The following is a 16,579-nucleotide window of genomic DNA, read 5'->3' on the forward strand; positions in this document are numbered from 1 at the left end:
CAATTGCTAGATGTGCAGTGGTAGCCTGAGCATGCAATGATGTTGAATGCCATGGCAAGTTTTTGATGTGCAGTGGTAGCCTGAGCACTGATGATGTTGAACACCATTGCAAGCTCTAGATGTGCAGTGGTAGCCTGAGCATTGATGATGCTGAACACCATTGCAAGTTCTAGATGTGCAGTGGTAGCCTGAGTATATGATGATGTTGAATGCCATTGCAAGTTCTAGATGTGCAATGGTAGCCTGAGCATGCGATGATGTTGAATGCCATTGCAAGTTTTTGATGTGCATTGGTAGCTTGAGCATTGATGATACTGAACACCATTGCAAGTTCTAGATGTGCAGTGGTAGCCTGAGCATTGATGATGTTGAACCCCATTGCAAGTTCTAGATGTGCAGTGGTAGCCTAAACATGCAATGAAGTTGAATGCCATTGCAATTCTTGATGTGCAGTGGTAGCGGAGCATGTGATGAGCTTGAATGCCACTGCAAGTTCTAACTGGATGTGTAGTGGTAGACTGAGCATGTAATGATGTTGAATGCCACTGCAATTTCTAGATGTGCAATGGTAGCCTGAGCATGTAGTGATAAGTGCCATTGCAGGTTCTAGATGTGCAATAGTAGCCTGAACATGTGATGATGTGGAATGCCATTACAGGATCTAGATGTGCAGTGGTAGCCTGAGCATGTGATGATGTTGAGTACCATTACAAGTTTTAGATGTGCAGTAGAAGCCTGAGCATATGATGATGTCGAATGCCATTGCAGGTTCTAGATGTGCAATAGTAGCCTGAACATGTGATGATGTTGAATGCCATTACAGGATCTAGATGTGCAGTGGTAGCCTGAGCATGTGATGATGTTGAGTACCATTACAAGTTTTAGATGTGCAGTAGAAGCCTGAGCATATGATGATGTCGAGTGCCATTGCAGGTTCTAGATGTGCAATAGTAGCCTGAACATGTGATGATGTTGAATGCCATTACAGGATCTAGATGTGCAGTGGTAGCCTGAGCATGTGATGATGTTGAGTAACATTACAAGTTTTAGATGTGCAGTAGAAGCCTGAGCATATGATGATGTTGAGTGCCATTGCAGGTTCTAGATGTGCAGTAGTAGCCTGAGCATGTGATGATGTTAAGTGTCACTCCAAGTTCTAGATGTGCAGTAATACTGATTTACCCTCCTCCTGCATTGCTAGAGTAACTTTTTTCAAATACGCCAACCAGGTTAAGTAGGTAAGACTTGCCCTTGATGAATCTGAACTGGCTTGGGTTGAGAGTCTGTAGGTTACCTAGATCCTTATTTATTATTTCGATAATGTCCCTTTCTATAGCCCTACAGAGGAGACTTGTCAGGCTTATGGGTCTATAATTACTCAGGCCCATCAAAGCCTAACCTTAGTGCAAGTGAATGACCTGTTGCTGTCCTCCATTTATCTGACATGAAGGCTGTTTTGAGGCTGATAACAAGTAAGTAAATGGTCACATTGAGGCTGACCAGTATACAAGCCTGGTATGTTATGTGGAATTAGGTAGAGTCTTGAGAACTTGTTCTTGGGAGATTTGGGGGGGGGGTGAGGATATGCATATGTGATCTGAGAATATTGCAGCTCAGAGTGGGGTGAAGTTTGAGCTAAATTTATCTGCTAGTAGAGTTGTAATGTCCTCTGGGTCTGAGTATGTGATATAATTTACTGTTATTTCTGCGCAGTGTTGGGCATTGGTTCTAAGTTTTCTAATATGGTTACTTTTACCTCATATCTGGCACTGGTTGATTTGATCAGAATTTGGAATTTCTTGTTTAGTTTAGAAAGAGGGTTTTGGCTTCTTGAGTGCTTGTTTATATTAGGGTTCCACAACAAGAGTTTATTTTTATTTTTATTTTTAAATGTTGAACTTTTTTCGTTTAATCCTGCTAGAAAATTGGCAATCAATGGTAATGCATGTACCGTGTTTAAATGTATTATATTTTTAATTTATAGTTCTAGGCCTAACTAAATCAGGTCATGATTTCAGCAGTGAGTTTATTCAGGAAAGTAAAATGAATATCATACAGCCATTCTGGGAAGAATATAATCAGGCACAGGTAACCTATTAACCAAGTGTGCAGCATCTTAGTATAAATGTACAAAGTAACTGTTCAAGCAAAAACTGCTTTATTTGAAAAGTTGTGACATAGATTAGGCCATCCTATACTGTTAAAATCCCAGGTACATAATGTTGCTGAAAAGTCATGTAGATTAATGTTATCTTCTCCTCTGTCAACAAATGCAAATACTTTAATACGATTCAGCTTTAAAAGTACAGGCACCAGCTACATTGCTCAGATGAAATCCTTATTTATTTTTCCTGGATTCATTTAAAAATACCTTTGGTGTAATAAATGGATTTTGCAAGATCAAGATTGTTTTCTAATTGGCTGTGGAGGCTAATGAAATAGATAAAGAAAAATGGACTAGTACGATAATATAACTGTCATGCTGACCACAAACCAAATTTCATTAACTTATCTGTATAACACAGACTTGAAAAATCTTACGTTGATAAACTTACATAGACATTTAGTCTTCATCTGCTTATTCTAAGGGGGATATTTCAAAATCAGGACTTTCATTTTTCTAATCTTGTATTATTGGTGTCTCCACATGAGCACATATGTGATGTCTAAAGCAAAGTAAGGACAAAGAAAAATGGTATAAATACAACATAAGTGAAAAAAGAGTGCTAATCACATGCTTCTGATTTGCTTTCATAGTGAGAAACACAACGTGCGATGATATAATACATTTTATATACTTCACCAAAGGGAACACTGTTTGCTCTTGACAGATGCGATTGATTACATATTCTCTTATTGCATGTCTTATAAGATGTAAATGAAATGACTTTGAGTTAGATAACATTTCAAAACGTTTGGTCACATCAGAAACCAACAATGAATCTGACTTCTGTTACATGAGTACTGTTGTGCAGCAGAGAATAATCTAATATGAAGAGTATTTAAAGCACTGAATGTATGAACCAGAAAAGCATTTATCATTTTTTACAGGTCAACATTTTTATTATTGTGGAGCCACTTTCTTGAAATTAGATCAAGAAAGTAGAAGATATTATTTCTGAATTTGTCTGTTTGTTGTTGTGGGGCTAGATCATTGTCTACAATACTATACAATACTTAAAAGTAATTCCATTCTTTGAATAAATTATACCGTATTAGAATTCCGTTCATCTTTCTTTTTCAAATAAAAACAATAACAACACATGTAAAAATAATATTCAAGGTTGAAGAGTAGCCTGATATATTAGGGAGAACAAAAAAGACAAAAAATAATACCTGAACTAATCAAGTGAGCCATGAATGTGGACATCACATAAAAATAACCCTATGTCATGTCAAAGATTACAGAACGTACATTTGTTGTTTACTGGGAATTCTGTGCATTTATTTATTTATTTATTTATTTATTTATTTTAATTGATGTTTCTTAAATAGGTAGGTGAAGTGGTCCACTGACCCTTTTCAGCCATAGCCTGGGCCACTTAGGTAGTTAAAGTACAATCCAAACACATACTTATAAAACATATTATTATAAGATGTAGACACATTAGAAAATTCTATAAGTAAAAAATGCAGACTAAACAAATTACAAACCGATGCAATTAGATTAAAATAGACAGTACTATGGAAGAATTGTGATATAATAGATTACACATTGTCTTTTTAAAGACAGGTGATATGTTTTTCACAAAATAACATTTTTATCACTATTGTTAATTGCCAGAAGTATTATATGCCAATCAAAGTCCTTCTTGTAAGGTGTTTCATCTGTTTATGCTCATTGCATTCCCAAGTCATAATGCTGATAATAGCATTAATTTTATTTTTGCAAAGATAAAACAGAATAATAATACATGTATGGTGTAGAATAGAGATGCAAAACAGATAGAAAAGGTAACTGCAGTGCTGCAGTGCAGAAATGTCATATATTAACAAGAAAAAGCATTATATATAACATGTAAGAAATGCAATCTTGCCTACATTGAACTATCATCTTCCCAAGATTTACTAAATAAGGATAAGACACTTTTCAATAGTATATAAGGGTAATACTGCATTTTTTATAAATATCACCATTTTATTCATCATCATCATCTTCAAAAGTAACAGCAACCAAAGAAAAACACACTGCCAGGTAAAGCACTCTTATTCAAAAGTCCAAATCATATAAAAAAGAGAATAAAGAGTGCACCATTAGCTGGAATTTAAACTTGTCAGCAAATAACTCCAAATAACAACCTGTTAAAATGAAACTTCATTTATTGCAAACGACAGGAGCTGCAGCAAGTGATAAAAGTTAGCGCTTTCGCGTTGACACCCAACGCTTCTTCAGACATATGTCTGAAGAAGCGTTGGGTGTCAACGCCAAAAGTTAGCGCTTTCGCGTTGACACCCAACGCTTCTTCAGACATATGTCTGAAGAAGCGTTGGGTGTCAACGCGAAAGCGCTAACTTTTATCACTTGCTGCAGCTCCTGTCGTTTGCAATAAATGAAGTTTCATTTTAACAGGTTGTTATTTGGAGTTATTTGCTGACAAGTTTAAATTCGAGCTAATGGTGCACTCTTTATTCTCTTTTTTATCTTCAAAAGTAAGTTTGTCATTCATGTGGATACCTTGGCTTAAATATAAAATGTATAGCTGGATATTTTGGGGAGGTGGAGAACAACATACATCTCAACCTCTTTGTGCAAGAAATCTGGACAAAACCTGACAAAATGTGTAGATGAAGGCCCCAAAATAGGAACAAATTTTAAATATTGCTCTTATAAAATTGGAAAGTTGCTAAAGTAACATGGTTTGTGTTAACAAGCATTTTCTGAAGGTTTTGAAATCTGAAATGCAAATGTATGCCATTATCTCAGTGATTTGCCAGAAAAACACATATTTTAAGAGGAACAGACCAGCAACCTGAGGCAAAAATCTGGATATTCTCCAAAAATCTGGACAGCTGAGCGGTATGGAGACCAATGACATGCATACAATCTTGGTGATATGACATTAGCCACTGCAGAGGTGGAAAATAATTTGGGGAAGGCAGCCAGTCACCCCTGAGATGAATCATACTACTTATTGGGGTTGGCATGATGGTTAAGGTATTTACCTCACAGACATAAGGTACAAAGTTTGATTCTCATTTTTGGTTACTGTCTGGTTATTGGCTAGGTGTGTAATAGTCTGCAGAGACTTGCTTGGTATAAACCTATGAGCCTCAGTAGAAAGGCAGCACAGGAGAAGAAAACAAAATGGAATAAACCAGTACTGGAAGATGCAGTTCAGTCAAACAAGTTGAATCAAGATAAAACCATTTATTGTAAGAGCTTTCGTTTAACCCAGCCACTGGGGATGCACAAGCCAGTGCATTTCTTTGTGCCAGTCCCAAGCCCGGATAAATGGGGAGGGTTGCATCAGGAAGGGTATCCGGCATAAACTTTCACCAAATAATTCATGAGTACACCAGTAAATATTTCCATACCAGATCGGTCGAGGCCCAGGTTAACAACGACCTCCACCAGTACTGTTAGCCAACAGCGTGCTGGCGGAAATTGGGCTACTGTTGGCTGAAGGAGGAGAAGAGGTGGAAGGCATGGCCAAAGGCAGGAAGAGAGGAGAAAGGATAGGACTTTGGTTGTGAGGGTCAGAACTTTGAATGTTGGCAGTATGACTGGTATAGGGTGAGAGTTAGCTGATATGATGGACAGAAGAAAGGTTGGTATATTGTGCGTGCAAGAGACCAGATGGAAGGGGAGTAAGGCTAGGTGTATCGGAGGTGGATTCAAATTGTTTTATCATGGTGTGGATGGGAGGAGAAATGGATTAGGAGTTATCCTGAAGGGAACAGTATGCTAAGAGTGTTTTGGAGGTGAAAAGAGTGTCAGATAGAGTTATGTTTATGAAGCTGGAAATTGATGGTGTAATGATGAATGTTGTTAGTGCATATGCTCCACAAGTTGGGTGTGCGATGGATGAGAAAGAAAACTTTTGGAGTGAGTTGGATGAAGTGATGATGACTGTACCCAACTGTGAGAGAGTGGTGATTGGAGCAGATTTCAATGGGCATGTTGGTGAAGGGAACAGAGGGGATGAGGAAGTGATGGGTAGGTATGGTGTTAAGCAAAGGAATGCAGAAGGTCAGATGGTAGTGGATTTTGCAAAAAGGATGGGGATGGATGTGGTGAATACGTATTTTAACAAGAGGGAAGAGCATAAGGTAAAATACAAGAGTGGAGGAAGATGCACACAGGTGGATTATATCTTATGTAGGAGAGCCAATTTGAAGGAGATTGGAGACTGTAAAGTGGTGACCAGGGAAAATGTAGTTAGGCAGCATAGGATGGTGGTTTGCAGGATGACGTTGGTGATCAAGAAGAGGAGGAGGAGTGTGAGGGCAGCACCAAGGATCAAATGGTGGAAATTGAAAAAGGGTAATTGTGAGGTTGAGTTCAGGGATGAGTTAAGACAGGCACTGGGTGGCAGTGAAGAGTTACGAAATAGCTGGGTAACTACAGCAGAGCTAGTAAGGGATATGGCTAGAAAGGTGCTTGGTATGACATCTGGACAGAGGAAGGATGGCAAGGAGACATGGTGGTGGAATGAGGAAGTACAGGAGATCATACAGAGAAGGAGGTTGGCAAAGAAGAAGTGGGATTGTCAGAGAGATGACGAAAGTAGACAGGAGTATAAGAAGATGAGGTGCATGACAAAGAGAGAGGTGGCAAAGGCTAAGGATAAGGCATATGAAGAGTTGTATGAAAGGTTGGACACTAAGGAGGGAGAAAAGGACCTGTACCGATTGGATAGACAGAGGGACCAAGCTAGGAAAGGTGTGCAGCAGGTAAAGGTGATAAAGGATAATGAGGGAAACATACTTAGAAGTGAGGAGAGTGTGTTGAGAAGATGGAAAGAGTACTTTGAGGGGTTGATGAATGAAGAGAATGAGAGGGAGAGAAGGCTGGATGATGTGGGGATAGTGAATCATGCAGTACAATGGATTAGCAAGGAGGAAGTAAGGATAGCTATGAAGAGGATGAAAAATGGAAAGGTTGTTGGTCCAGATTACATACCTGTGGAAGCATGCAGGTGTTTAAGTGAAATGGCAGTGGAGTTTTTAACCAGATTGTTTAATGAAATCTTGGAAAGTGAGAGGATGCCTGAGGAATGGAGAAAAAGTGTTTTGGTACCGATTTTTAAGAATAAGGGTGATGTGCAGAGCTGTAGTAACTACAGAGGGATTAAATTGATCAGTCACATCATGAAGTTATGGGAAAGAGTAGTGGAAGTTAGCTTAAGAAGGGAGGTGATGATTAGTGATCAGCAGTATGGTTTCATGCCGGGAAAGAGCGCTACAGATGCGATGATTGCTCTGAGAGTGTTGATGGAGAAGTACAGAGAAGGTCAGAAGGAGTTGCATTGTGTTTTTGTAGACTTAGAGAAAGCATATGACAGGGTGCCTAGAGAGGAGTTGTGGTATTGTATGAGGAAGTCGGGAGAGTCAGAGAAGTATGTACGAGGGTAGTGTGACAGTGGTGAGGTCTGTGGTGGGAGTGACAGATGCGTTTAAGGTGAAGGTGGGGTTACATCAAGGAACAGCTCTGAGCTCTTTTTTATTTGCAATGGTGATGCACAGGTTGACAGACGAGATCAGACAGGAGTCCCCGTGGGCTATGATGTTTGCAGATGACATTGTGATCTGTAGTGAGAGTAGGGAACAGGTGGAGGAGACCCTGGAGAGATGGAAATATGCTCTAGAGAGAAGAGGAATGAAGGTCAGCAGGACTAAGACAGAATATATGTGTGTGAATGAGAGGTAGGATAGAGGAATGGTGAGGATGCAAGGAGTAGAGGTGGCAAAGTTGGATGAGTTTAAATACTTGGGATCAATAGTTCGGAGTAACGGTGAGTGTGGAAGAGAGGTGAAGAAGAGAGTACAGGCAGGATGGAGTGGGTGGAGAAGAGTGTCAGGAGTGATTTGTGACAGACGAGTACCAGTAAGAGTGAAAGGAAAGGTCTACAGGATGGTAGTGAGACCAGCTATGTTATGTGGGTTGGAGACAGTGGCATTGACAAAAAGGCAGGAGTTTGAGCTGGATATGGCAGAGCTAAAGATGGTAAAATTTGCACTGGGTGTGATGAGGGTGGACAAGATTAGGGATAAGTATATTAGAGGGTCAGCCCAGGTTGGAAGATTTGGATACAAAGCCACGATTATGTTGGTTTGGACATGTGCTGAGGAGGGATGCTGAGTATATTGGGAAAAAGATGCTAAGGCTGAAGCTACCAGGTAACAGGAAAAGAGGAAGGCCTAAGATAAGATTTATGGATGTGGTGAGAGAGGACATGCAGATGGTTGGTGTGACAGAGCAAGATGCAGAGGACAGGAAGAAATGGAAGCAGATGATCCGCTGTGGTGACCCCTAATGGGAACAGCCGAAAGAAGATGATGATTGAAAGTGCTTTCATTTATAACAATGTCCAAACTTCCACAGACAAAAGTATTTTAAAAAAACACACTCAATTTATACATGACATCAGCAAATTCAAAACTTTTAAACCAGTGAAACACTAGAATAATGCATTAATCATTTTAACCATTTTTATGCTGGAAAAAATATATGTATAAACATGCATATGTATCTCTCTGCTGTTACAACCTTTACCTAAACTGACAGGAATATTACCTGTCATAAACCTTTAACTTTAGTAAACTGGAAATGGAAATTGCATCATTTAAACCCGGGGGGAACGCTTGCATTTAAAACACTTGTCACCAGGTTTCCTTTTGCTCTAAAATACTTTCCAGGGACCCCCCCCCCCCCAGAATCTCTTTTAACCTGATGCACCACTATAAATTTAAAAACATGATCTGAAAATATCTTAAGATGTCTAAATAGTGCATTGAATTCTTTCTTGGTTGAAACCTCATAAAAATGCTCTTAAATTCTTTGAGCTAGTCTGCGCTGGGTTTTACCCACATAGAAAGCAGGACACTGTAAGCAAAATGCCATGTAAACCACAGCCTGTGTGTGGCAGCTGTACCTTCCCCTTATAGAAACTGTCTTGTTAGCTACTTTAATTTGTGAACCAGAGAATACATAACAACACTGATTACACATACCACATGGGGTCATTTTACCACTTTTTCTAAGATGGTTCTCTCTTTCCAAAAATGTTTTTATATTGGGACCTTTCCTATATACAGTATTAGGTCATTGCCCCAATAAGCCCACCATATCAACATAATTTTTAATGATGTTCCAATCTTTATTTAGTATGTCAGAAATTATATAGCTATTACTATTATACGTGGTAATAAAAGAACAAACCACACTTTTGGAATTGCTGACATAAAGTGGACTATTACTAACCATTTCCCCTTGTTCATTACCATCTCCACATTCACTGACATTTTCAATAAAATATTGGTTGTAATCAGAGACCATACCTGTATCAGACATAGACACCGTGATGTTACTGGACAATAATGGAACATATACACCACTCTCCTGTTTATTAAAAACTTCCTCCTGCACTCTGGACACAAGATGGTTAGGGTACCTCCTATTCAAAAACATGTTGTCAATTTACAAAATCACTGTGTTCGGATAACATACATAATGCCCTCACCATCTGTCTCTTAACTACACCCCGCTTAACATGTAAGGGGTGACTGCTAGAAAAATGCAGGTAGTTGTTGGAAAAGGTAGTCTTTATGTGTATGGTAGACCTTAGTCCTGTTCTGGTCTCATTCTTGGAAATTAACACATCTAGATAAGCTATCTGGTCTGGTCTGATAGTATGGGTGAATTTAAAAAATTCAGTTGTCTGATTGATATACTCAATAAATTCAGCCACAATGGCCATGGGTCCCTTCCATGCTATAAAAAGATCATCCAAATATCGGACATACAAAGAAATATGATGAAAATAAGGGATAGAATATAGATAGCATCTCTCCCACCAGGCCATGACAATGGTGGCAAAAAGGGGCCCACAAGCGGACCCCATTGCCACACCTTTGAGTAGCTTAAACATGTGTCCATCAAAATATATATAGTTATGACTTATTACTAGCTCCATCAATTGTTGTAACTGTAATTAATTTGTAATTGTTGTAATCAGTTGTAGTAACTACAGAGGGATAAAACTGATCAGTGACAGCTTGAAGTTATGGGAAAGAGTAGTGGAAGCTAGGTTAAGAAGGGATGTGATGATTAGCGATCAGCAGTATGGTTTCATGCCGGGAAAGAGCACTACAGATGCGATGTTTGCTCTGAGAGTGTTGATGGAGAAATATAGAGAAAGTCAGAAGGAGTTGCATTGTGTCTTTGTTGACTTGGAGAAAGCATATGATAGGGTGCCTAGAGAGGAGTTGTGGTATTGTATGAGGAAGTCAGGAGTGGCAGAGAAGTATGTATGAGTGGTACAGGATATGTACGAGGGTAGTGTGACAGTGGTGAAGTCTGCAGTGGGAGTGACAGATCTGTTTAAGGTGGAGGTGGGATTACATCAAGGATCAGCTCTGAGCCCTTTCTTATTTATAATGGTGATGGACAGGTTGACAGACGAGATCAGACAGGAGGCCCCATGGACTATGATGTTTGCAGATGACATTGTGATCTGTAGTGAGAGTAGGGAACAGGATGAGGATACCTTGGAGAGGTGGAGATATGCTCTGGAGAGGAGAGGAATGAAGGTCAGCAGGACTAAGAATATGTGTGTGTGAATTAGAGGGAGGATAGAGGAATGGTGAGGATGCAGGGAGTAGAGTTGGTGAAGGTGGATGAGTTTAAGTACTTTGGATCAACAGTTCAGAGTAATGGTGAGTATGGAAGAGAGGTGAAGAAGAGAGTACAGGCAGGGTGGAATGGGTGGAGAAGAGTGTCAGGAGTGATTTGTGACAGACGGGTACCAATAAGAGTGAAAGGGAAGGTCTACAAGAGGGTAGTGAGACCAGCTATGTTGTATGGGTTGGAAACGGTGGCATTGACAAAAAGGCAGGAGTCAGAGCTGGAAGTGGCAGAGTTAAAGATGTTAAGATTTGCATTGGGTGTGACAATGAAGGACAGGATTAGGAATCAGTATATTAGAGGGTCAGCTCAGGTTGGACGGTTTGGAGACCAAGTCAGAGAGGCAAGATTTTGTTGGTTTGGACATGTGCTGAGGAGGGATGCTGGGTATATTGGGAAAAGGATGCTAAGGATGGAGCTGCCAGGTAAGAGGAAAAGAGGAAGGCCTAAGATTAGGTTTATGGACGTGGTGAGAGAGGACATGCAGGTGATTGGTGTGACAGAGCAATATACAGAGGACAGGAAGAAATGGAAACAGATGATCCACTGTGGCGACCCCTAATGGGAACAGCTGAAAGAGAAGAAGACTAGCTCCATCAATTGACAATATGTATTTATTCTGTCCTGGCTAAAACTAAATTCCTCAAACAGATATAAGGAAAACCATTCCATGCCTGTTCCATGTGGAATTCCATGTGGAATACAACTAAATAAATCTTTCATATCAATGGTTATAAAAAGCACATGTTGGAATGGTAAAATCCCATTGCATAAAGTGAGGAAATGCCAGGAATCCCGACATGTATGAGGGATTTTTAACACATGAGGCTTCAACTGTTTGTTCAAGAAACGGGCAATATAACTAGTCTTGGATCATCCCAAGTCCACTATTGGTCATAAGGGAGGGGGTCATTGAGGTTCTTGTGAATTTTTGGTATACCAAAAATACCAGGGATCCTAGGACTCTCTGTGGACATATAGTTGTACTCAGTAACATAAATCTGATCTTGTGTTAACATATCAAGCAATTCCCAATCAATTCTTTGATATGCTACATGCACTTCATTTAGAGAAACTTCCCTATAAGTTTTGGTATACAAAAGCCGGAACATTTTTTGTACATAATCATCCTGGTGCATTATTAGCAAACCTCCCCCTTTATCTGGTTGCATGCATCTCAAATCACTGTGAGTTTTTAAATCATTTATTAAAAATCTCTCTGAAGTGGACATATCATCCTGCCACTTACTGTGTTCCAGATAATATCTGAAATCAGTTTCACATGCATTCCCAAACATTTTTAAAAAACTATTAATGTCAGGATTAAAAGTACTAGGAATATGTATAACACAATCGTCCACTGGTACATTGCCCCCCGCCCCATATATGACATGCAAATTTAAATTGCAAACATACATTTTAAGGTCACATAACAGCTGTACTATATCCACTGGAAAGTGATTTGCTTCACTCTTGAGAGCAGTGATCTCAGAGTTGGAGGATACATGACTGTATTTCCTCTGCACTTGTGATTTGGGGGCTTCCACCACACCAAGAAAACATGTTTTGAAATGAACTTTGTGAGATTTGCTTATTATAATTAGCGTTATGAAACCATGTTTACCCATAATTTTAAGTATATCTGACCTAGACCTGAGGATAGCAAAATCCTGTCCTATACCAGGAGATGGCTCTCTTACTGCACACATCATCAGTGAGATTTAGAAGTTTCTAGTGACAATGGAAGAAAATGATGGTACATGGGTTACGAGGTATATCCGCACAGCAGTACCTGCAACACTCACCTAGACTAGGTGGGTCTCAGGTTTTGTTCTAACAGCACTTTTGTACATTCATGTGTGTTTTAATAGTAATCCAGCAAAAGTGGTTTTGCAGAAATCCATTAGTACACAAAGACTGCAGACATATGTAAATGTCACACATTTCTGGCAAAATATATTCTCTGGTATGCCCACAAACCCTCATGTCACAGCAAGTATAAATATAAGACAAATCCTTTATACATGTCTTGTTTACTGTAATTTGTCTGTTGCTTGCTGTCAAGAAAACATCTAAGATAAATATTGAGCTAAAACTACTTAATAACGGGAAGTATAAAGTCTTACTAACTTCTGCAAGATATGAATCATATGTGGCATGAATAAAATATACTTAATTTAAAGCACTAGTTAACATAATCATTAGGGAACATCAAAAAACCTGGTCTGGCATAAATTAAGTATGCAGGGCATCGGGTGACTGCAGGAGACATTGGTTTATTTCTTGATTTCTCATGCAATTAATTGTACTCCAGCTAAAGCCTAAGAGTAAAAATGCAAGAGAGGGAGGTATGTTGTAAATTCTAATGCAAGTAAAAAGGATAAAGCAAATTATTTTCTTTTCTTTAGCATACTCTTATTTTGTATGTTAGATGTGCTGTAGCAGACAGAAAAGCAGATAACATGAATGAAAGTAAAAGAAATAAAGATGGGGATTAAGAGAGAAACTTAATTTTTGCAAGATCATCTAATTTTTAAGGTCAGTGCTGACACTTTTTAATGAGTATCACATTTTAAGAATCATTTTTCTCGTGGAGTGCAGTTCCAACTTTATAAAATTCATGATAATTAGAAGTGACAGAGTTGGGCAGAGCTAATTTCATACTGCAGGACATGAAGACAGTGTCCTTCTAAACTTGACTTTCATAAAACAATGCCACCATCAATACTGACGTCACCCAAACAGGAATGCAGCATTTAAACTTCAACTGTTTATATTTCCTAAAAATGGTTCAAGTCCTGAATTATGCCATTATTATGCTGAATATATACATAGTAATACTTTTTCTTGTTTTATGAGTTGTGCAATTTCTGAAATATCACTGCAGCATATGGTGGTTTATGCAGAAAATGCAAGCCCCATTTTAATCATTAGTTTAAATTTGTGATTGTTTTGAAGTGTTATAAATATGCTGTGAAGCAAAATCATTCCTGAAGACACTAAAATATGGCCACCTTACCTGCAATCATCTTTTTTTAAGGGATGGAATAACTCTTTTCTGTGGATACAGTAAGAGTTCAGAAAACCTCCTTTACATATCTCTCAACATCTTAGCACAAGAATCAGGGAAAATTACAAAAATAATGTGAGGTCAAAGACTCAAAATCAGGAACAGACTTTAAATATTCCCCTTATGTACATAGAAAGTTGTCAAAATAATATTTTTTTGGATTAGCATGTGTTTTCTGAAGGATATGAAATTTAAAATGCAAATGGTTGACATTATTTAGTGAATGCAATCCTCAATCATGTGTGAGAACCACAAATTTTATGAGGAAAAGATCCATGCTATAAAGCAAAATCAGAGACTCTGTGAAATTAGGTACAGTTGAGAGGTACGCTCCTCCCATCCAGGGACCACTGAAACCATTCTGAGTGTTTTGGAAGTTACAAATAAATTAAAAAAAGAGCTGATGAAGTTTGGATTACAGTAGGGTTTGCATGTGTCTGGGGGTGTTGGGGGTGCAGAACAGGAGGGTTAAATATGGGTTAAGTATCGCAAAGTGCTAAACATGCTGAGATACCTGTTCAGTATCAGCACGAGGAGGTAGATGTTGGAGAAGCTGTACAGGTAAACGCAGATGACATTTTTTAAATACATGGATTGTCACAGTATCACTTGAATGGATTGTCACAGTATCAGGTGAGTACAGAAGCACATTGAAAGTTAACCAGAAAGGGGGTGCAGGACAACACAATCCATGATGGCCTTCACTGGAGTGCTACCTGTGTATAGATAACATGAGGCTGGGCCACATACTTCAAGGTGTCACAGTGAATGGTCATACAACTAATGCAATCTGCCATTTTAGTGTTCACTGACAAAGCTGTGAAGGTATAGAACCTGTTCTGCATCAGCTTCTGTTGGAAAGAGAGACAGGAATCTGGGTGACATGTTCAACTGTTCCTTGGGAAGACATGCAAAATGGTCAAAGAGAGGCAGATTCAGTGTTATATCAGTTATACTGACTGGTGGGGCGATTCAGTGTTGTATCAGTTATACTGACCGGTGGGGGCGATTCTTTGTTGTATCAGTTATACTGACTGGTGGGGCGATTCAGTGTTGTATCAGTTATACTGACCAGTGGGGCGATTCAGTGTTGTATCAGTTATACTGACTGGTGGGGCGATTCAGTGTTGTATCAGTTATACTGACTGGTGAGGCGATTCAGTGTTGTATCAGTTATACTGACCGGTGGGGGCGATTCTTTGTTACATCAGTTATACTGACTGGTGGGGCGATTCAGTGTTGTATCAGTTATACTGACCAGTGGGGCGATTCAGTGTTGTATCAGTTATACTGACTGGTGGGGCGATTCAGTGTTGTATCAGTTATACTGACTGGTGGGGCGAGTCAGTGTTGTATCAGTTATACTGACTGGTGGGACGATTTAGTGTTGTATCAGTTATACTGATTTGTGGGGCGATTCAGTGTTGTATCAGTTATACTGACTGGTGGAGCAATTCGGTGTTGTATCAGTTATACTGACTGGTGGGGCGATTCTGTGTTGTATCAGTTAAGTGTGCAGTACATTTAACAGGAATACAAGTGAGAGAGAAAAGCCTGGAAGAACAGTTCAGAGTGGAACAGAAAGTCAAGAGACAAGAGGAAGGAGGGAAGCTTAAGAGTAGTTTACAAGAAAAGGGTCAGTAGGGTAAGACCTATTATTGAGAAGAGTAAGTTGAAGGGTTGGTTTTTAGCCCAAACATCTAAAGTAAGATGGAGGTGGGTAGGCAGAAAGCATAGTAATAGATAGATGTAGTGGACAGGGATTCAAGTATTCAGCAGGGCTCCTAGGTTCTAACTAAGTTTATGGCCAAGAAGACCCTTGAGAAGCTCACATAGAAGGGGGGAAAGGTTAATAGTATCCCTCATTAAGTAGATTTTCCCAGCATAATCCAAAGTAATCATTTGCAATCGCCCTTTTGGGCATCCAGACTGGTTTTAAAGCTTGCTAGGGAAGTGCTATTGATATGGTAGTGGAATCTACTTCAGAAATGGGAGATGTGTTGGATTAGGTACATGCTGTGAAAGTTTAGGGGTCAAGAGTAGGTTCTTGCTGTACCATTGGTTATGTTTAGGTGAAATAATTCAGAGAGTGCAGGGAATTTCATAGCATGGAAAGCTAAACATAGATCACCCATTAACCAATATGAGTATATGGACAGGACTTGTGGTCTACCAGCATAACTAAGGGTTGACTTCAGATCATTTTGGTGGGAAAGACTGAAGTGTCTTTAGCTGGCTTAAGTGCTTAGAGAGGTACATGCCAGCGGCGGAATTAATATTAATGATAGGCCTATTAATAGAAGAAGTGGAACTGTAACTTCTCTGGACCTTGAGATACCACAGACTGTGAGATGTTACGCCAGAAGGATTTTGCAACAATGGCAGAGATGTGGTAATCAAAAGAAAATTTAGCAACATACTTACCAAGTTTCTAATGACTTGGTTAAATTTAAGTGTAATCCTATGTATCCGAGATGTGGTACAGATGGTGGGTTTACTAAAAGATACCCTACTCCATTTGTAAGTACTGATAATAAGCCCATGATTTACACAACAAACAACTATTTGGTCTAACCCTTGTTGAAGAATCTGAGTATCCCAATGGAATGTGATAAATATCCTAGTCTGCAAGCATCAGCAAACGTGATTAGCTGTAGTCCCTT

Source organism: Protopterus annectens, chromosome 14.part0 (assembly GCF_019279795.1).
Source record: "Protopterus annectens isolate FY-2018-M chromosome 14.part0, PAN1.0, whole genome shotgun sequence".
Lineage (NCBI taxonomy): Eukaryota > Metazoa > Chordata > Ceratodontiformes > Protopteridae > Protopterus > Protopterus annectens.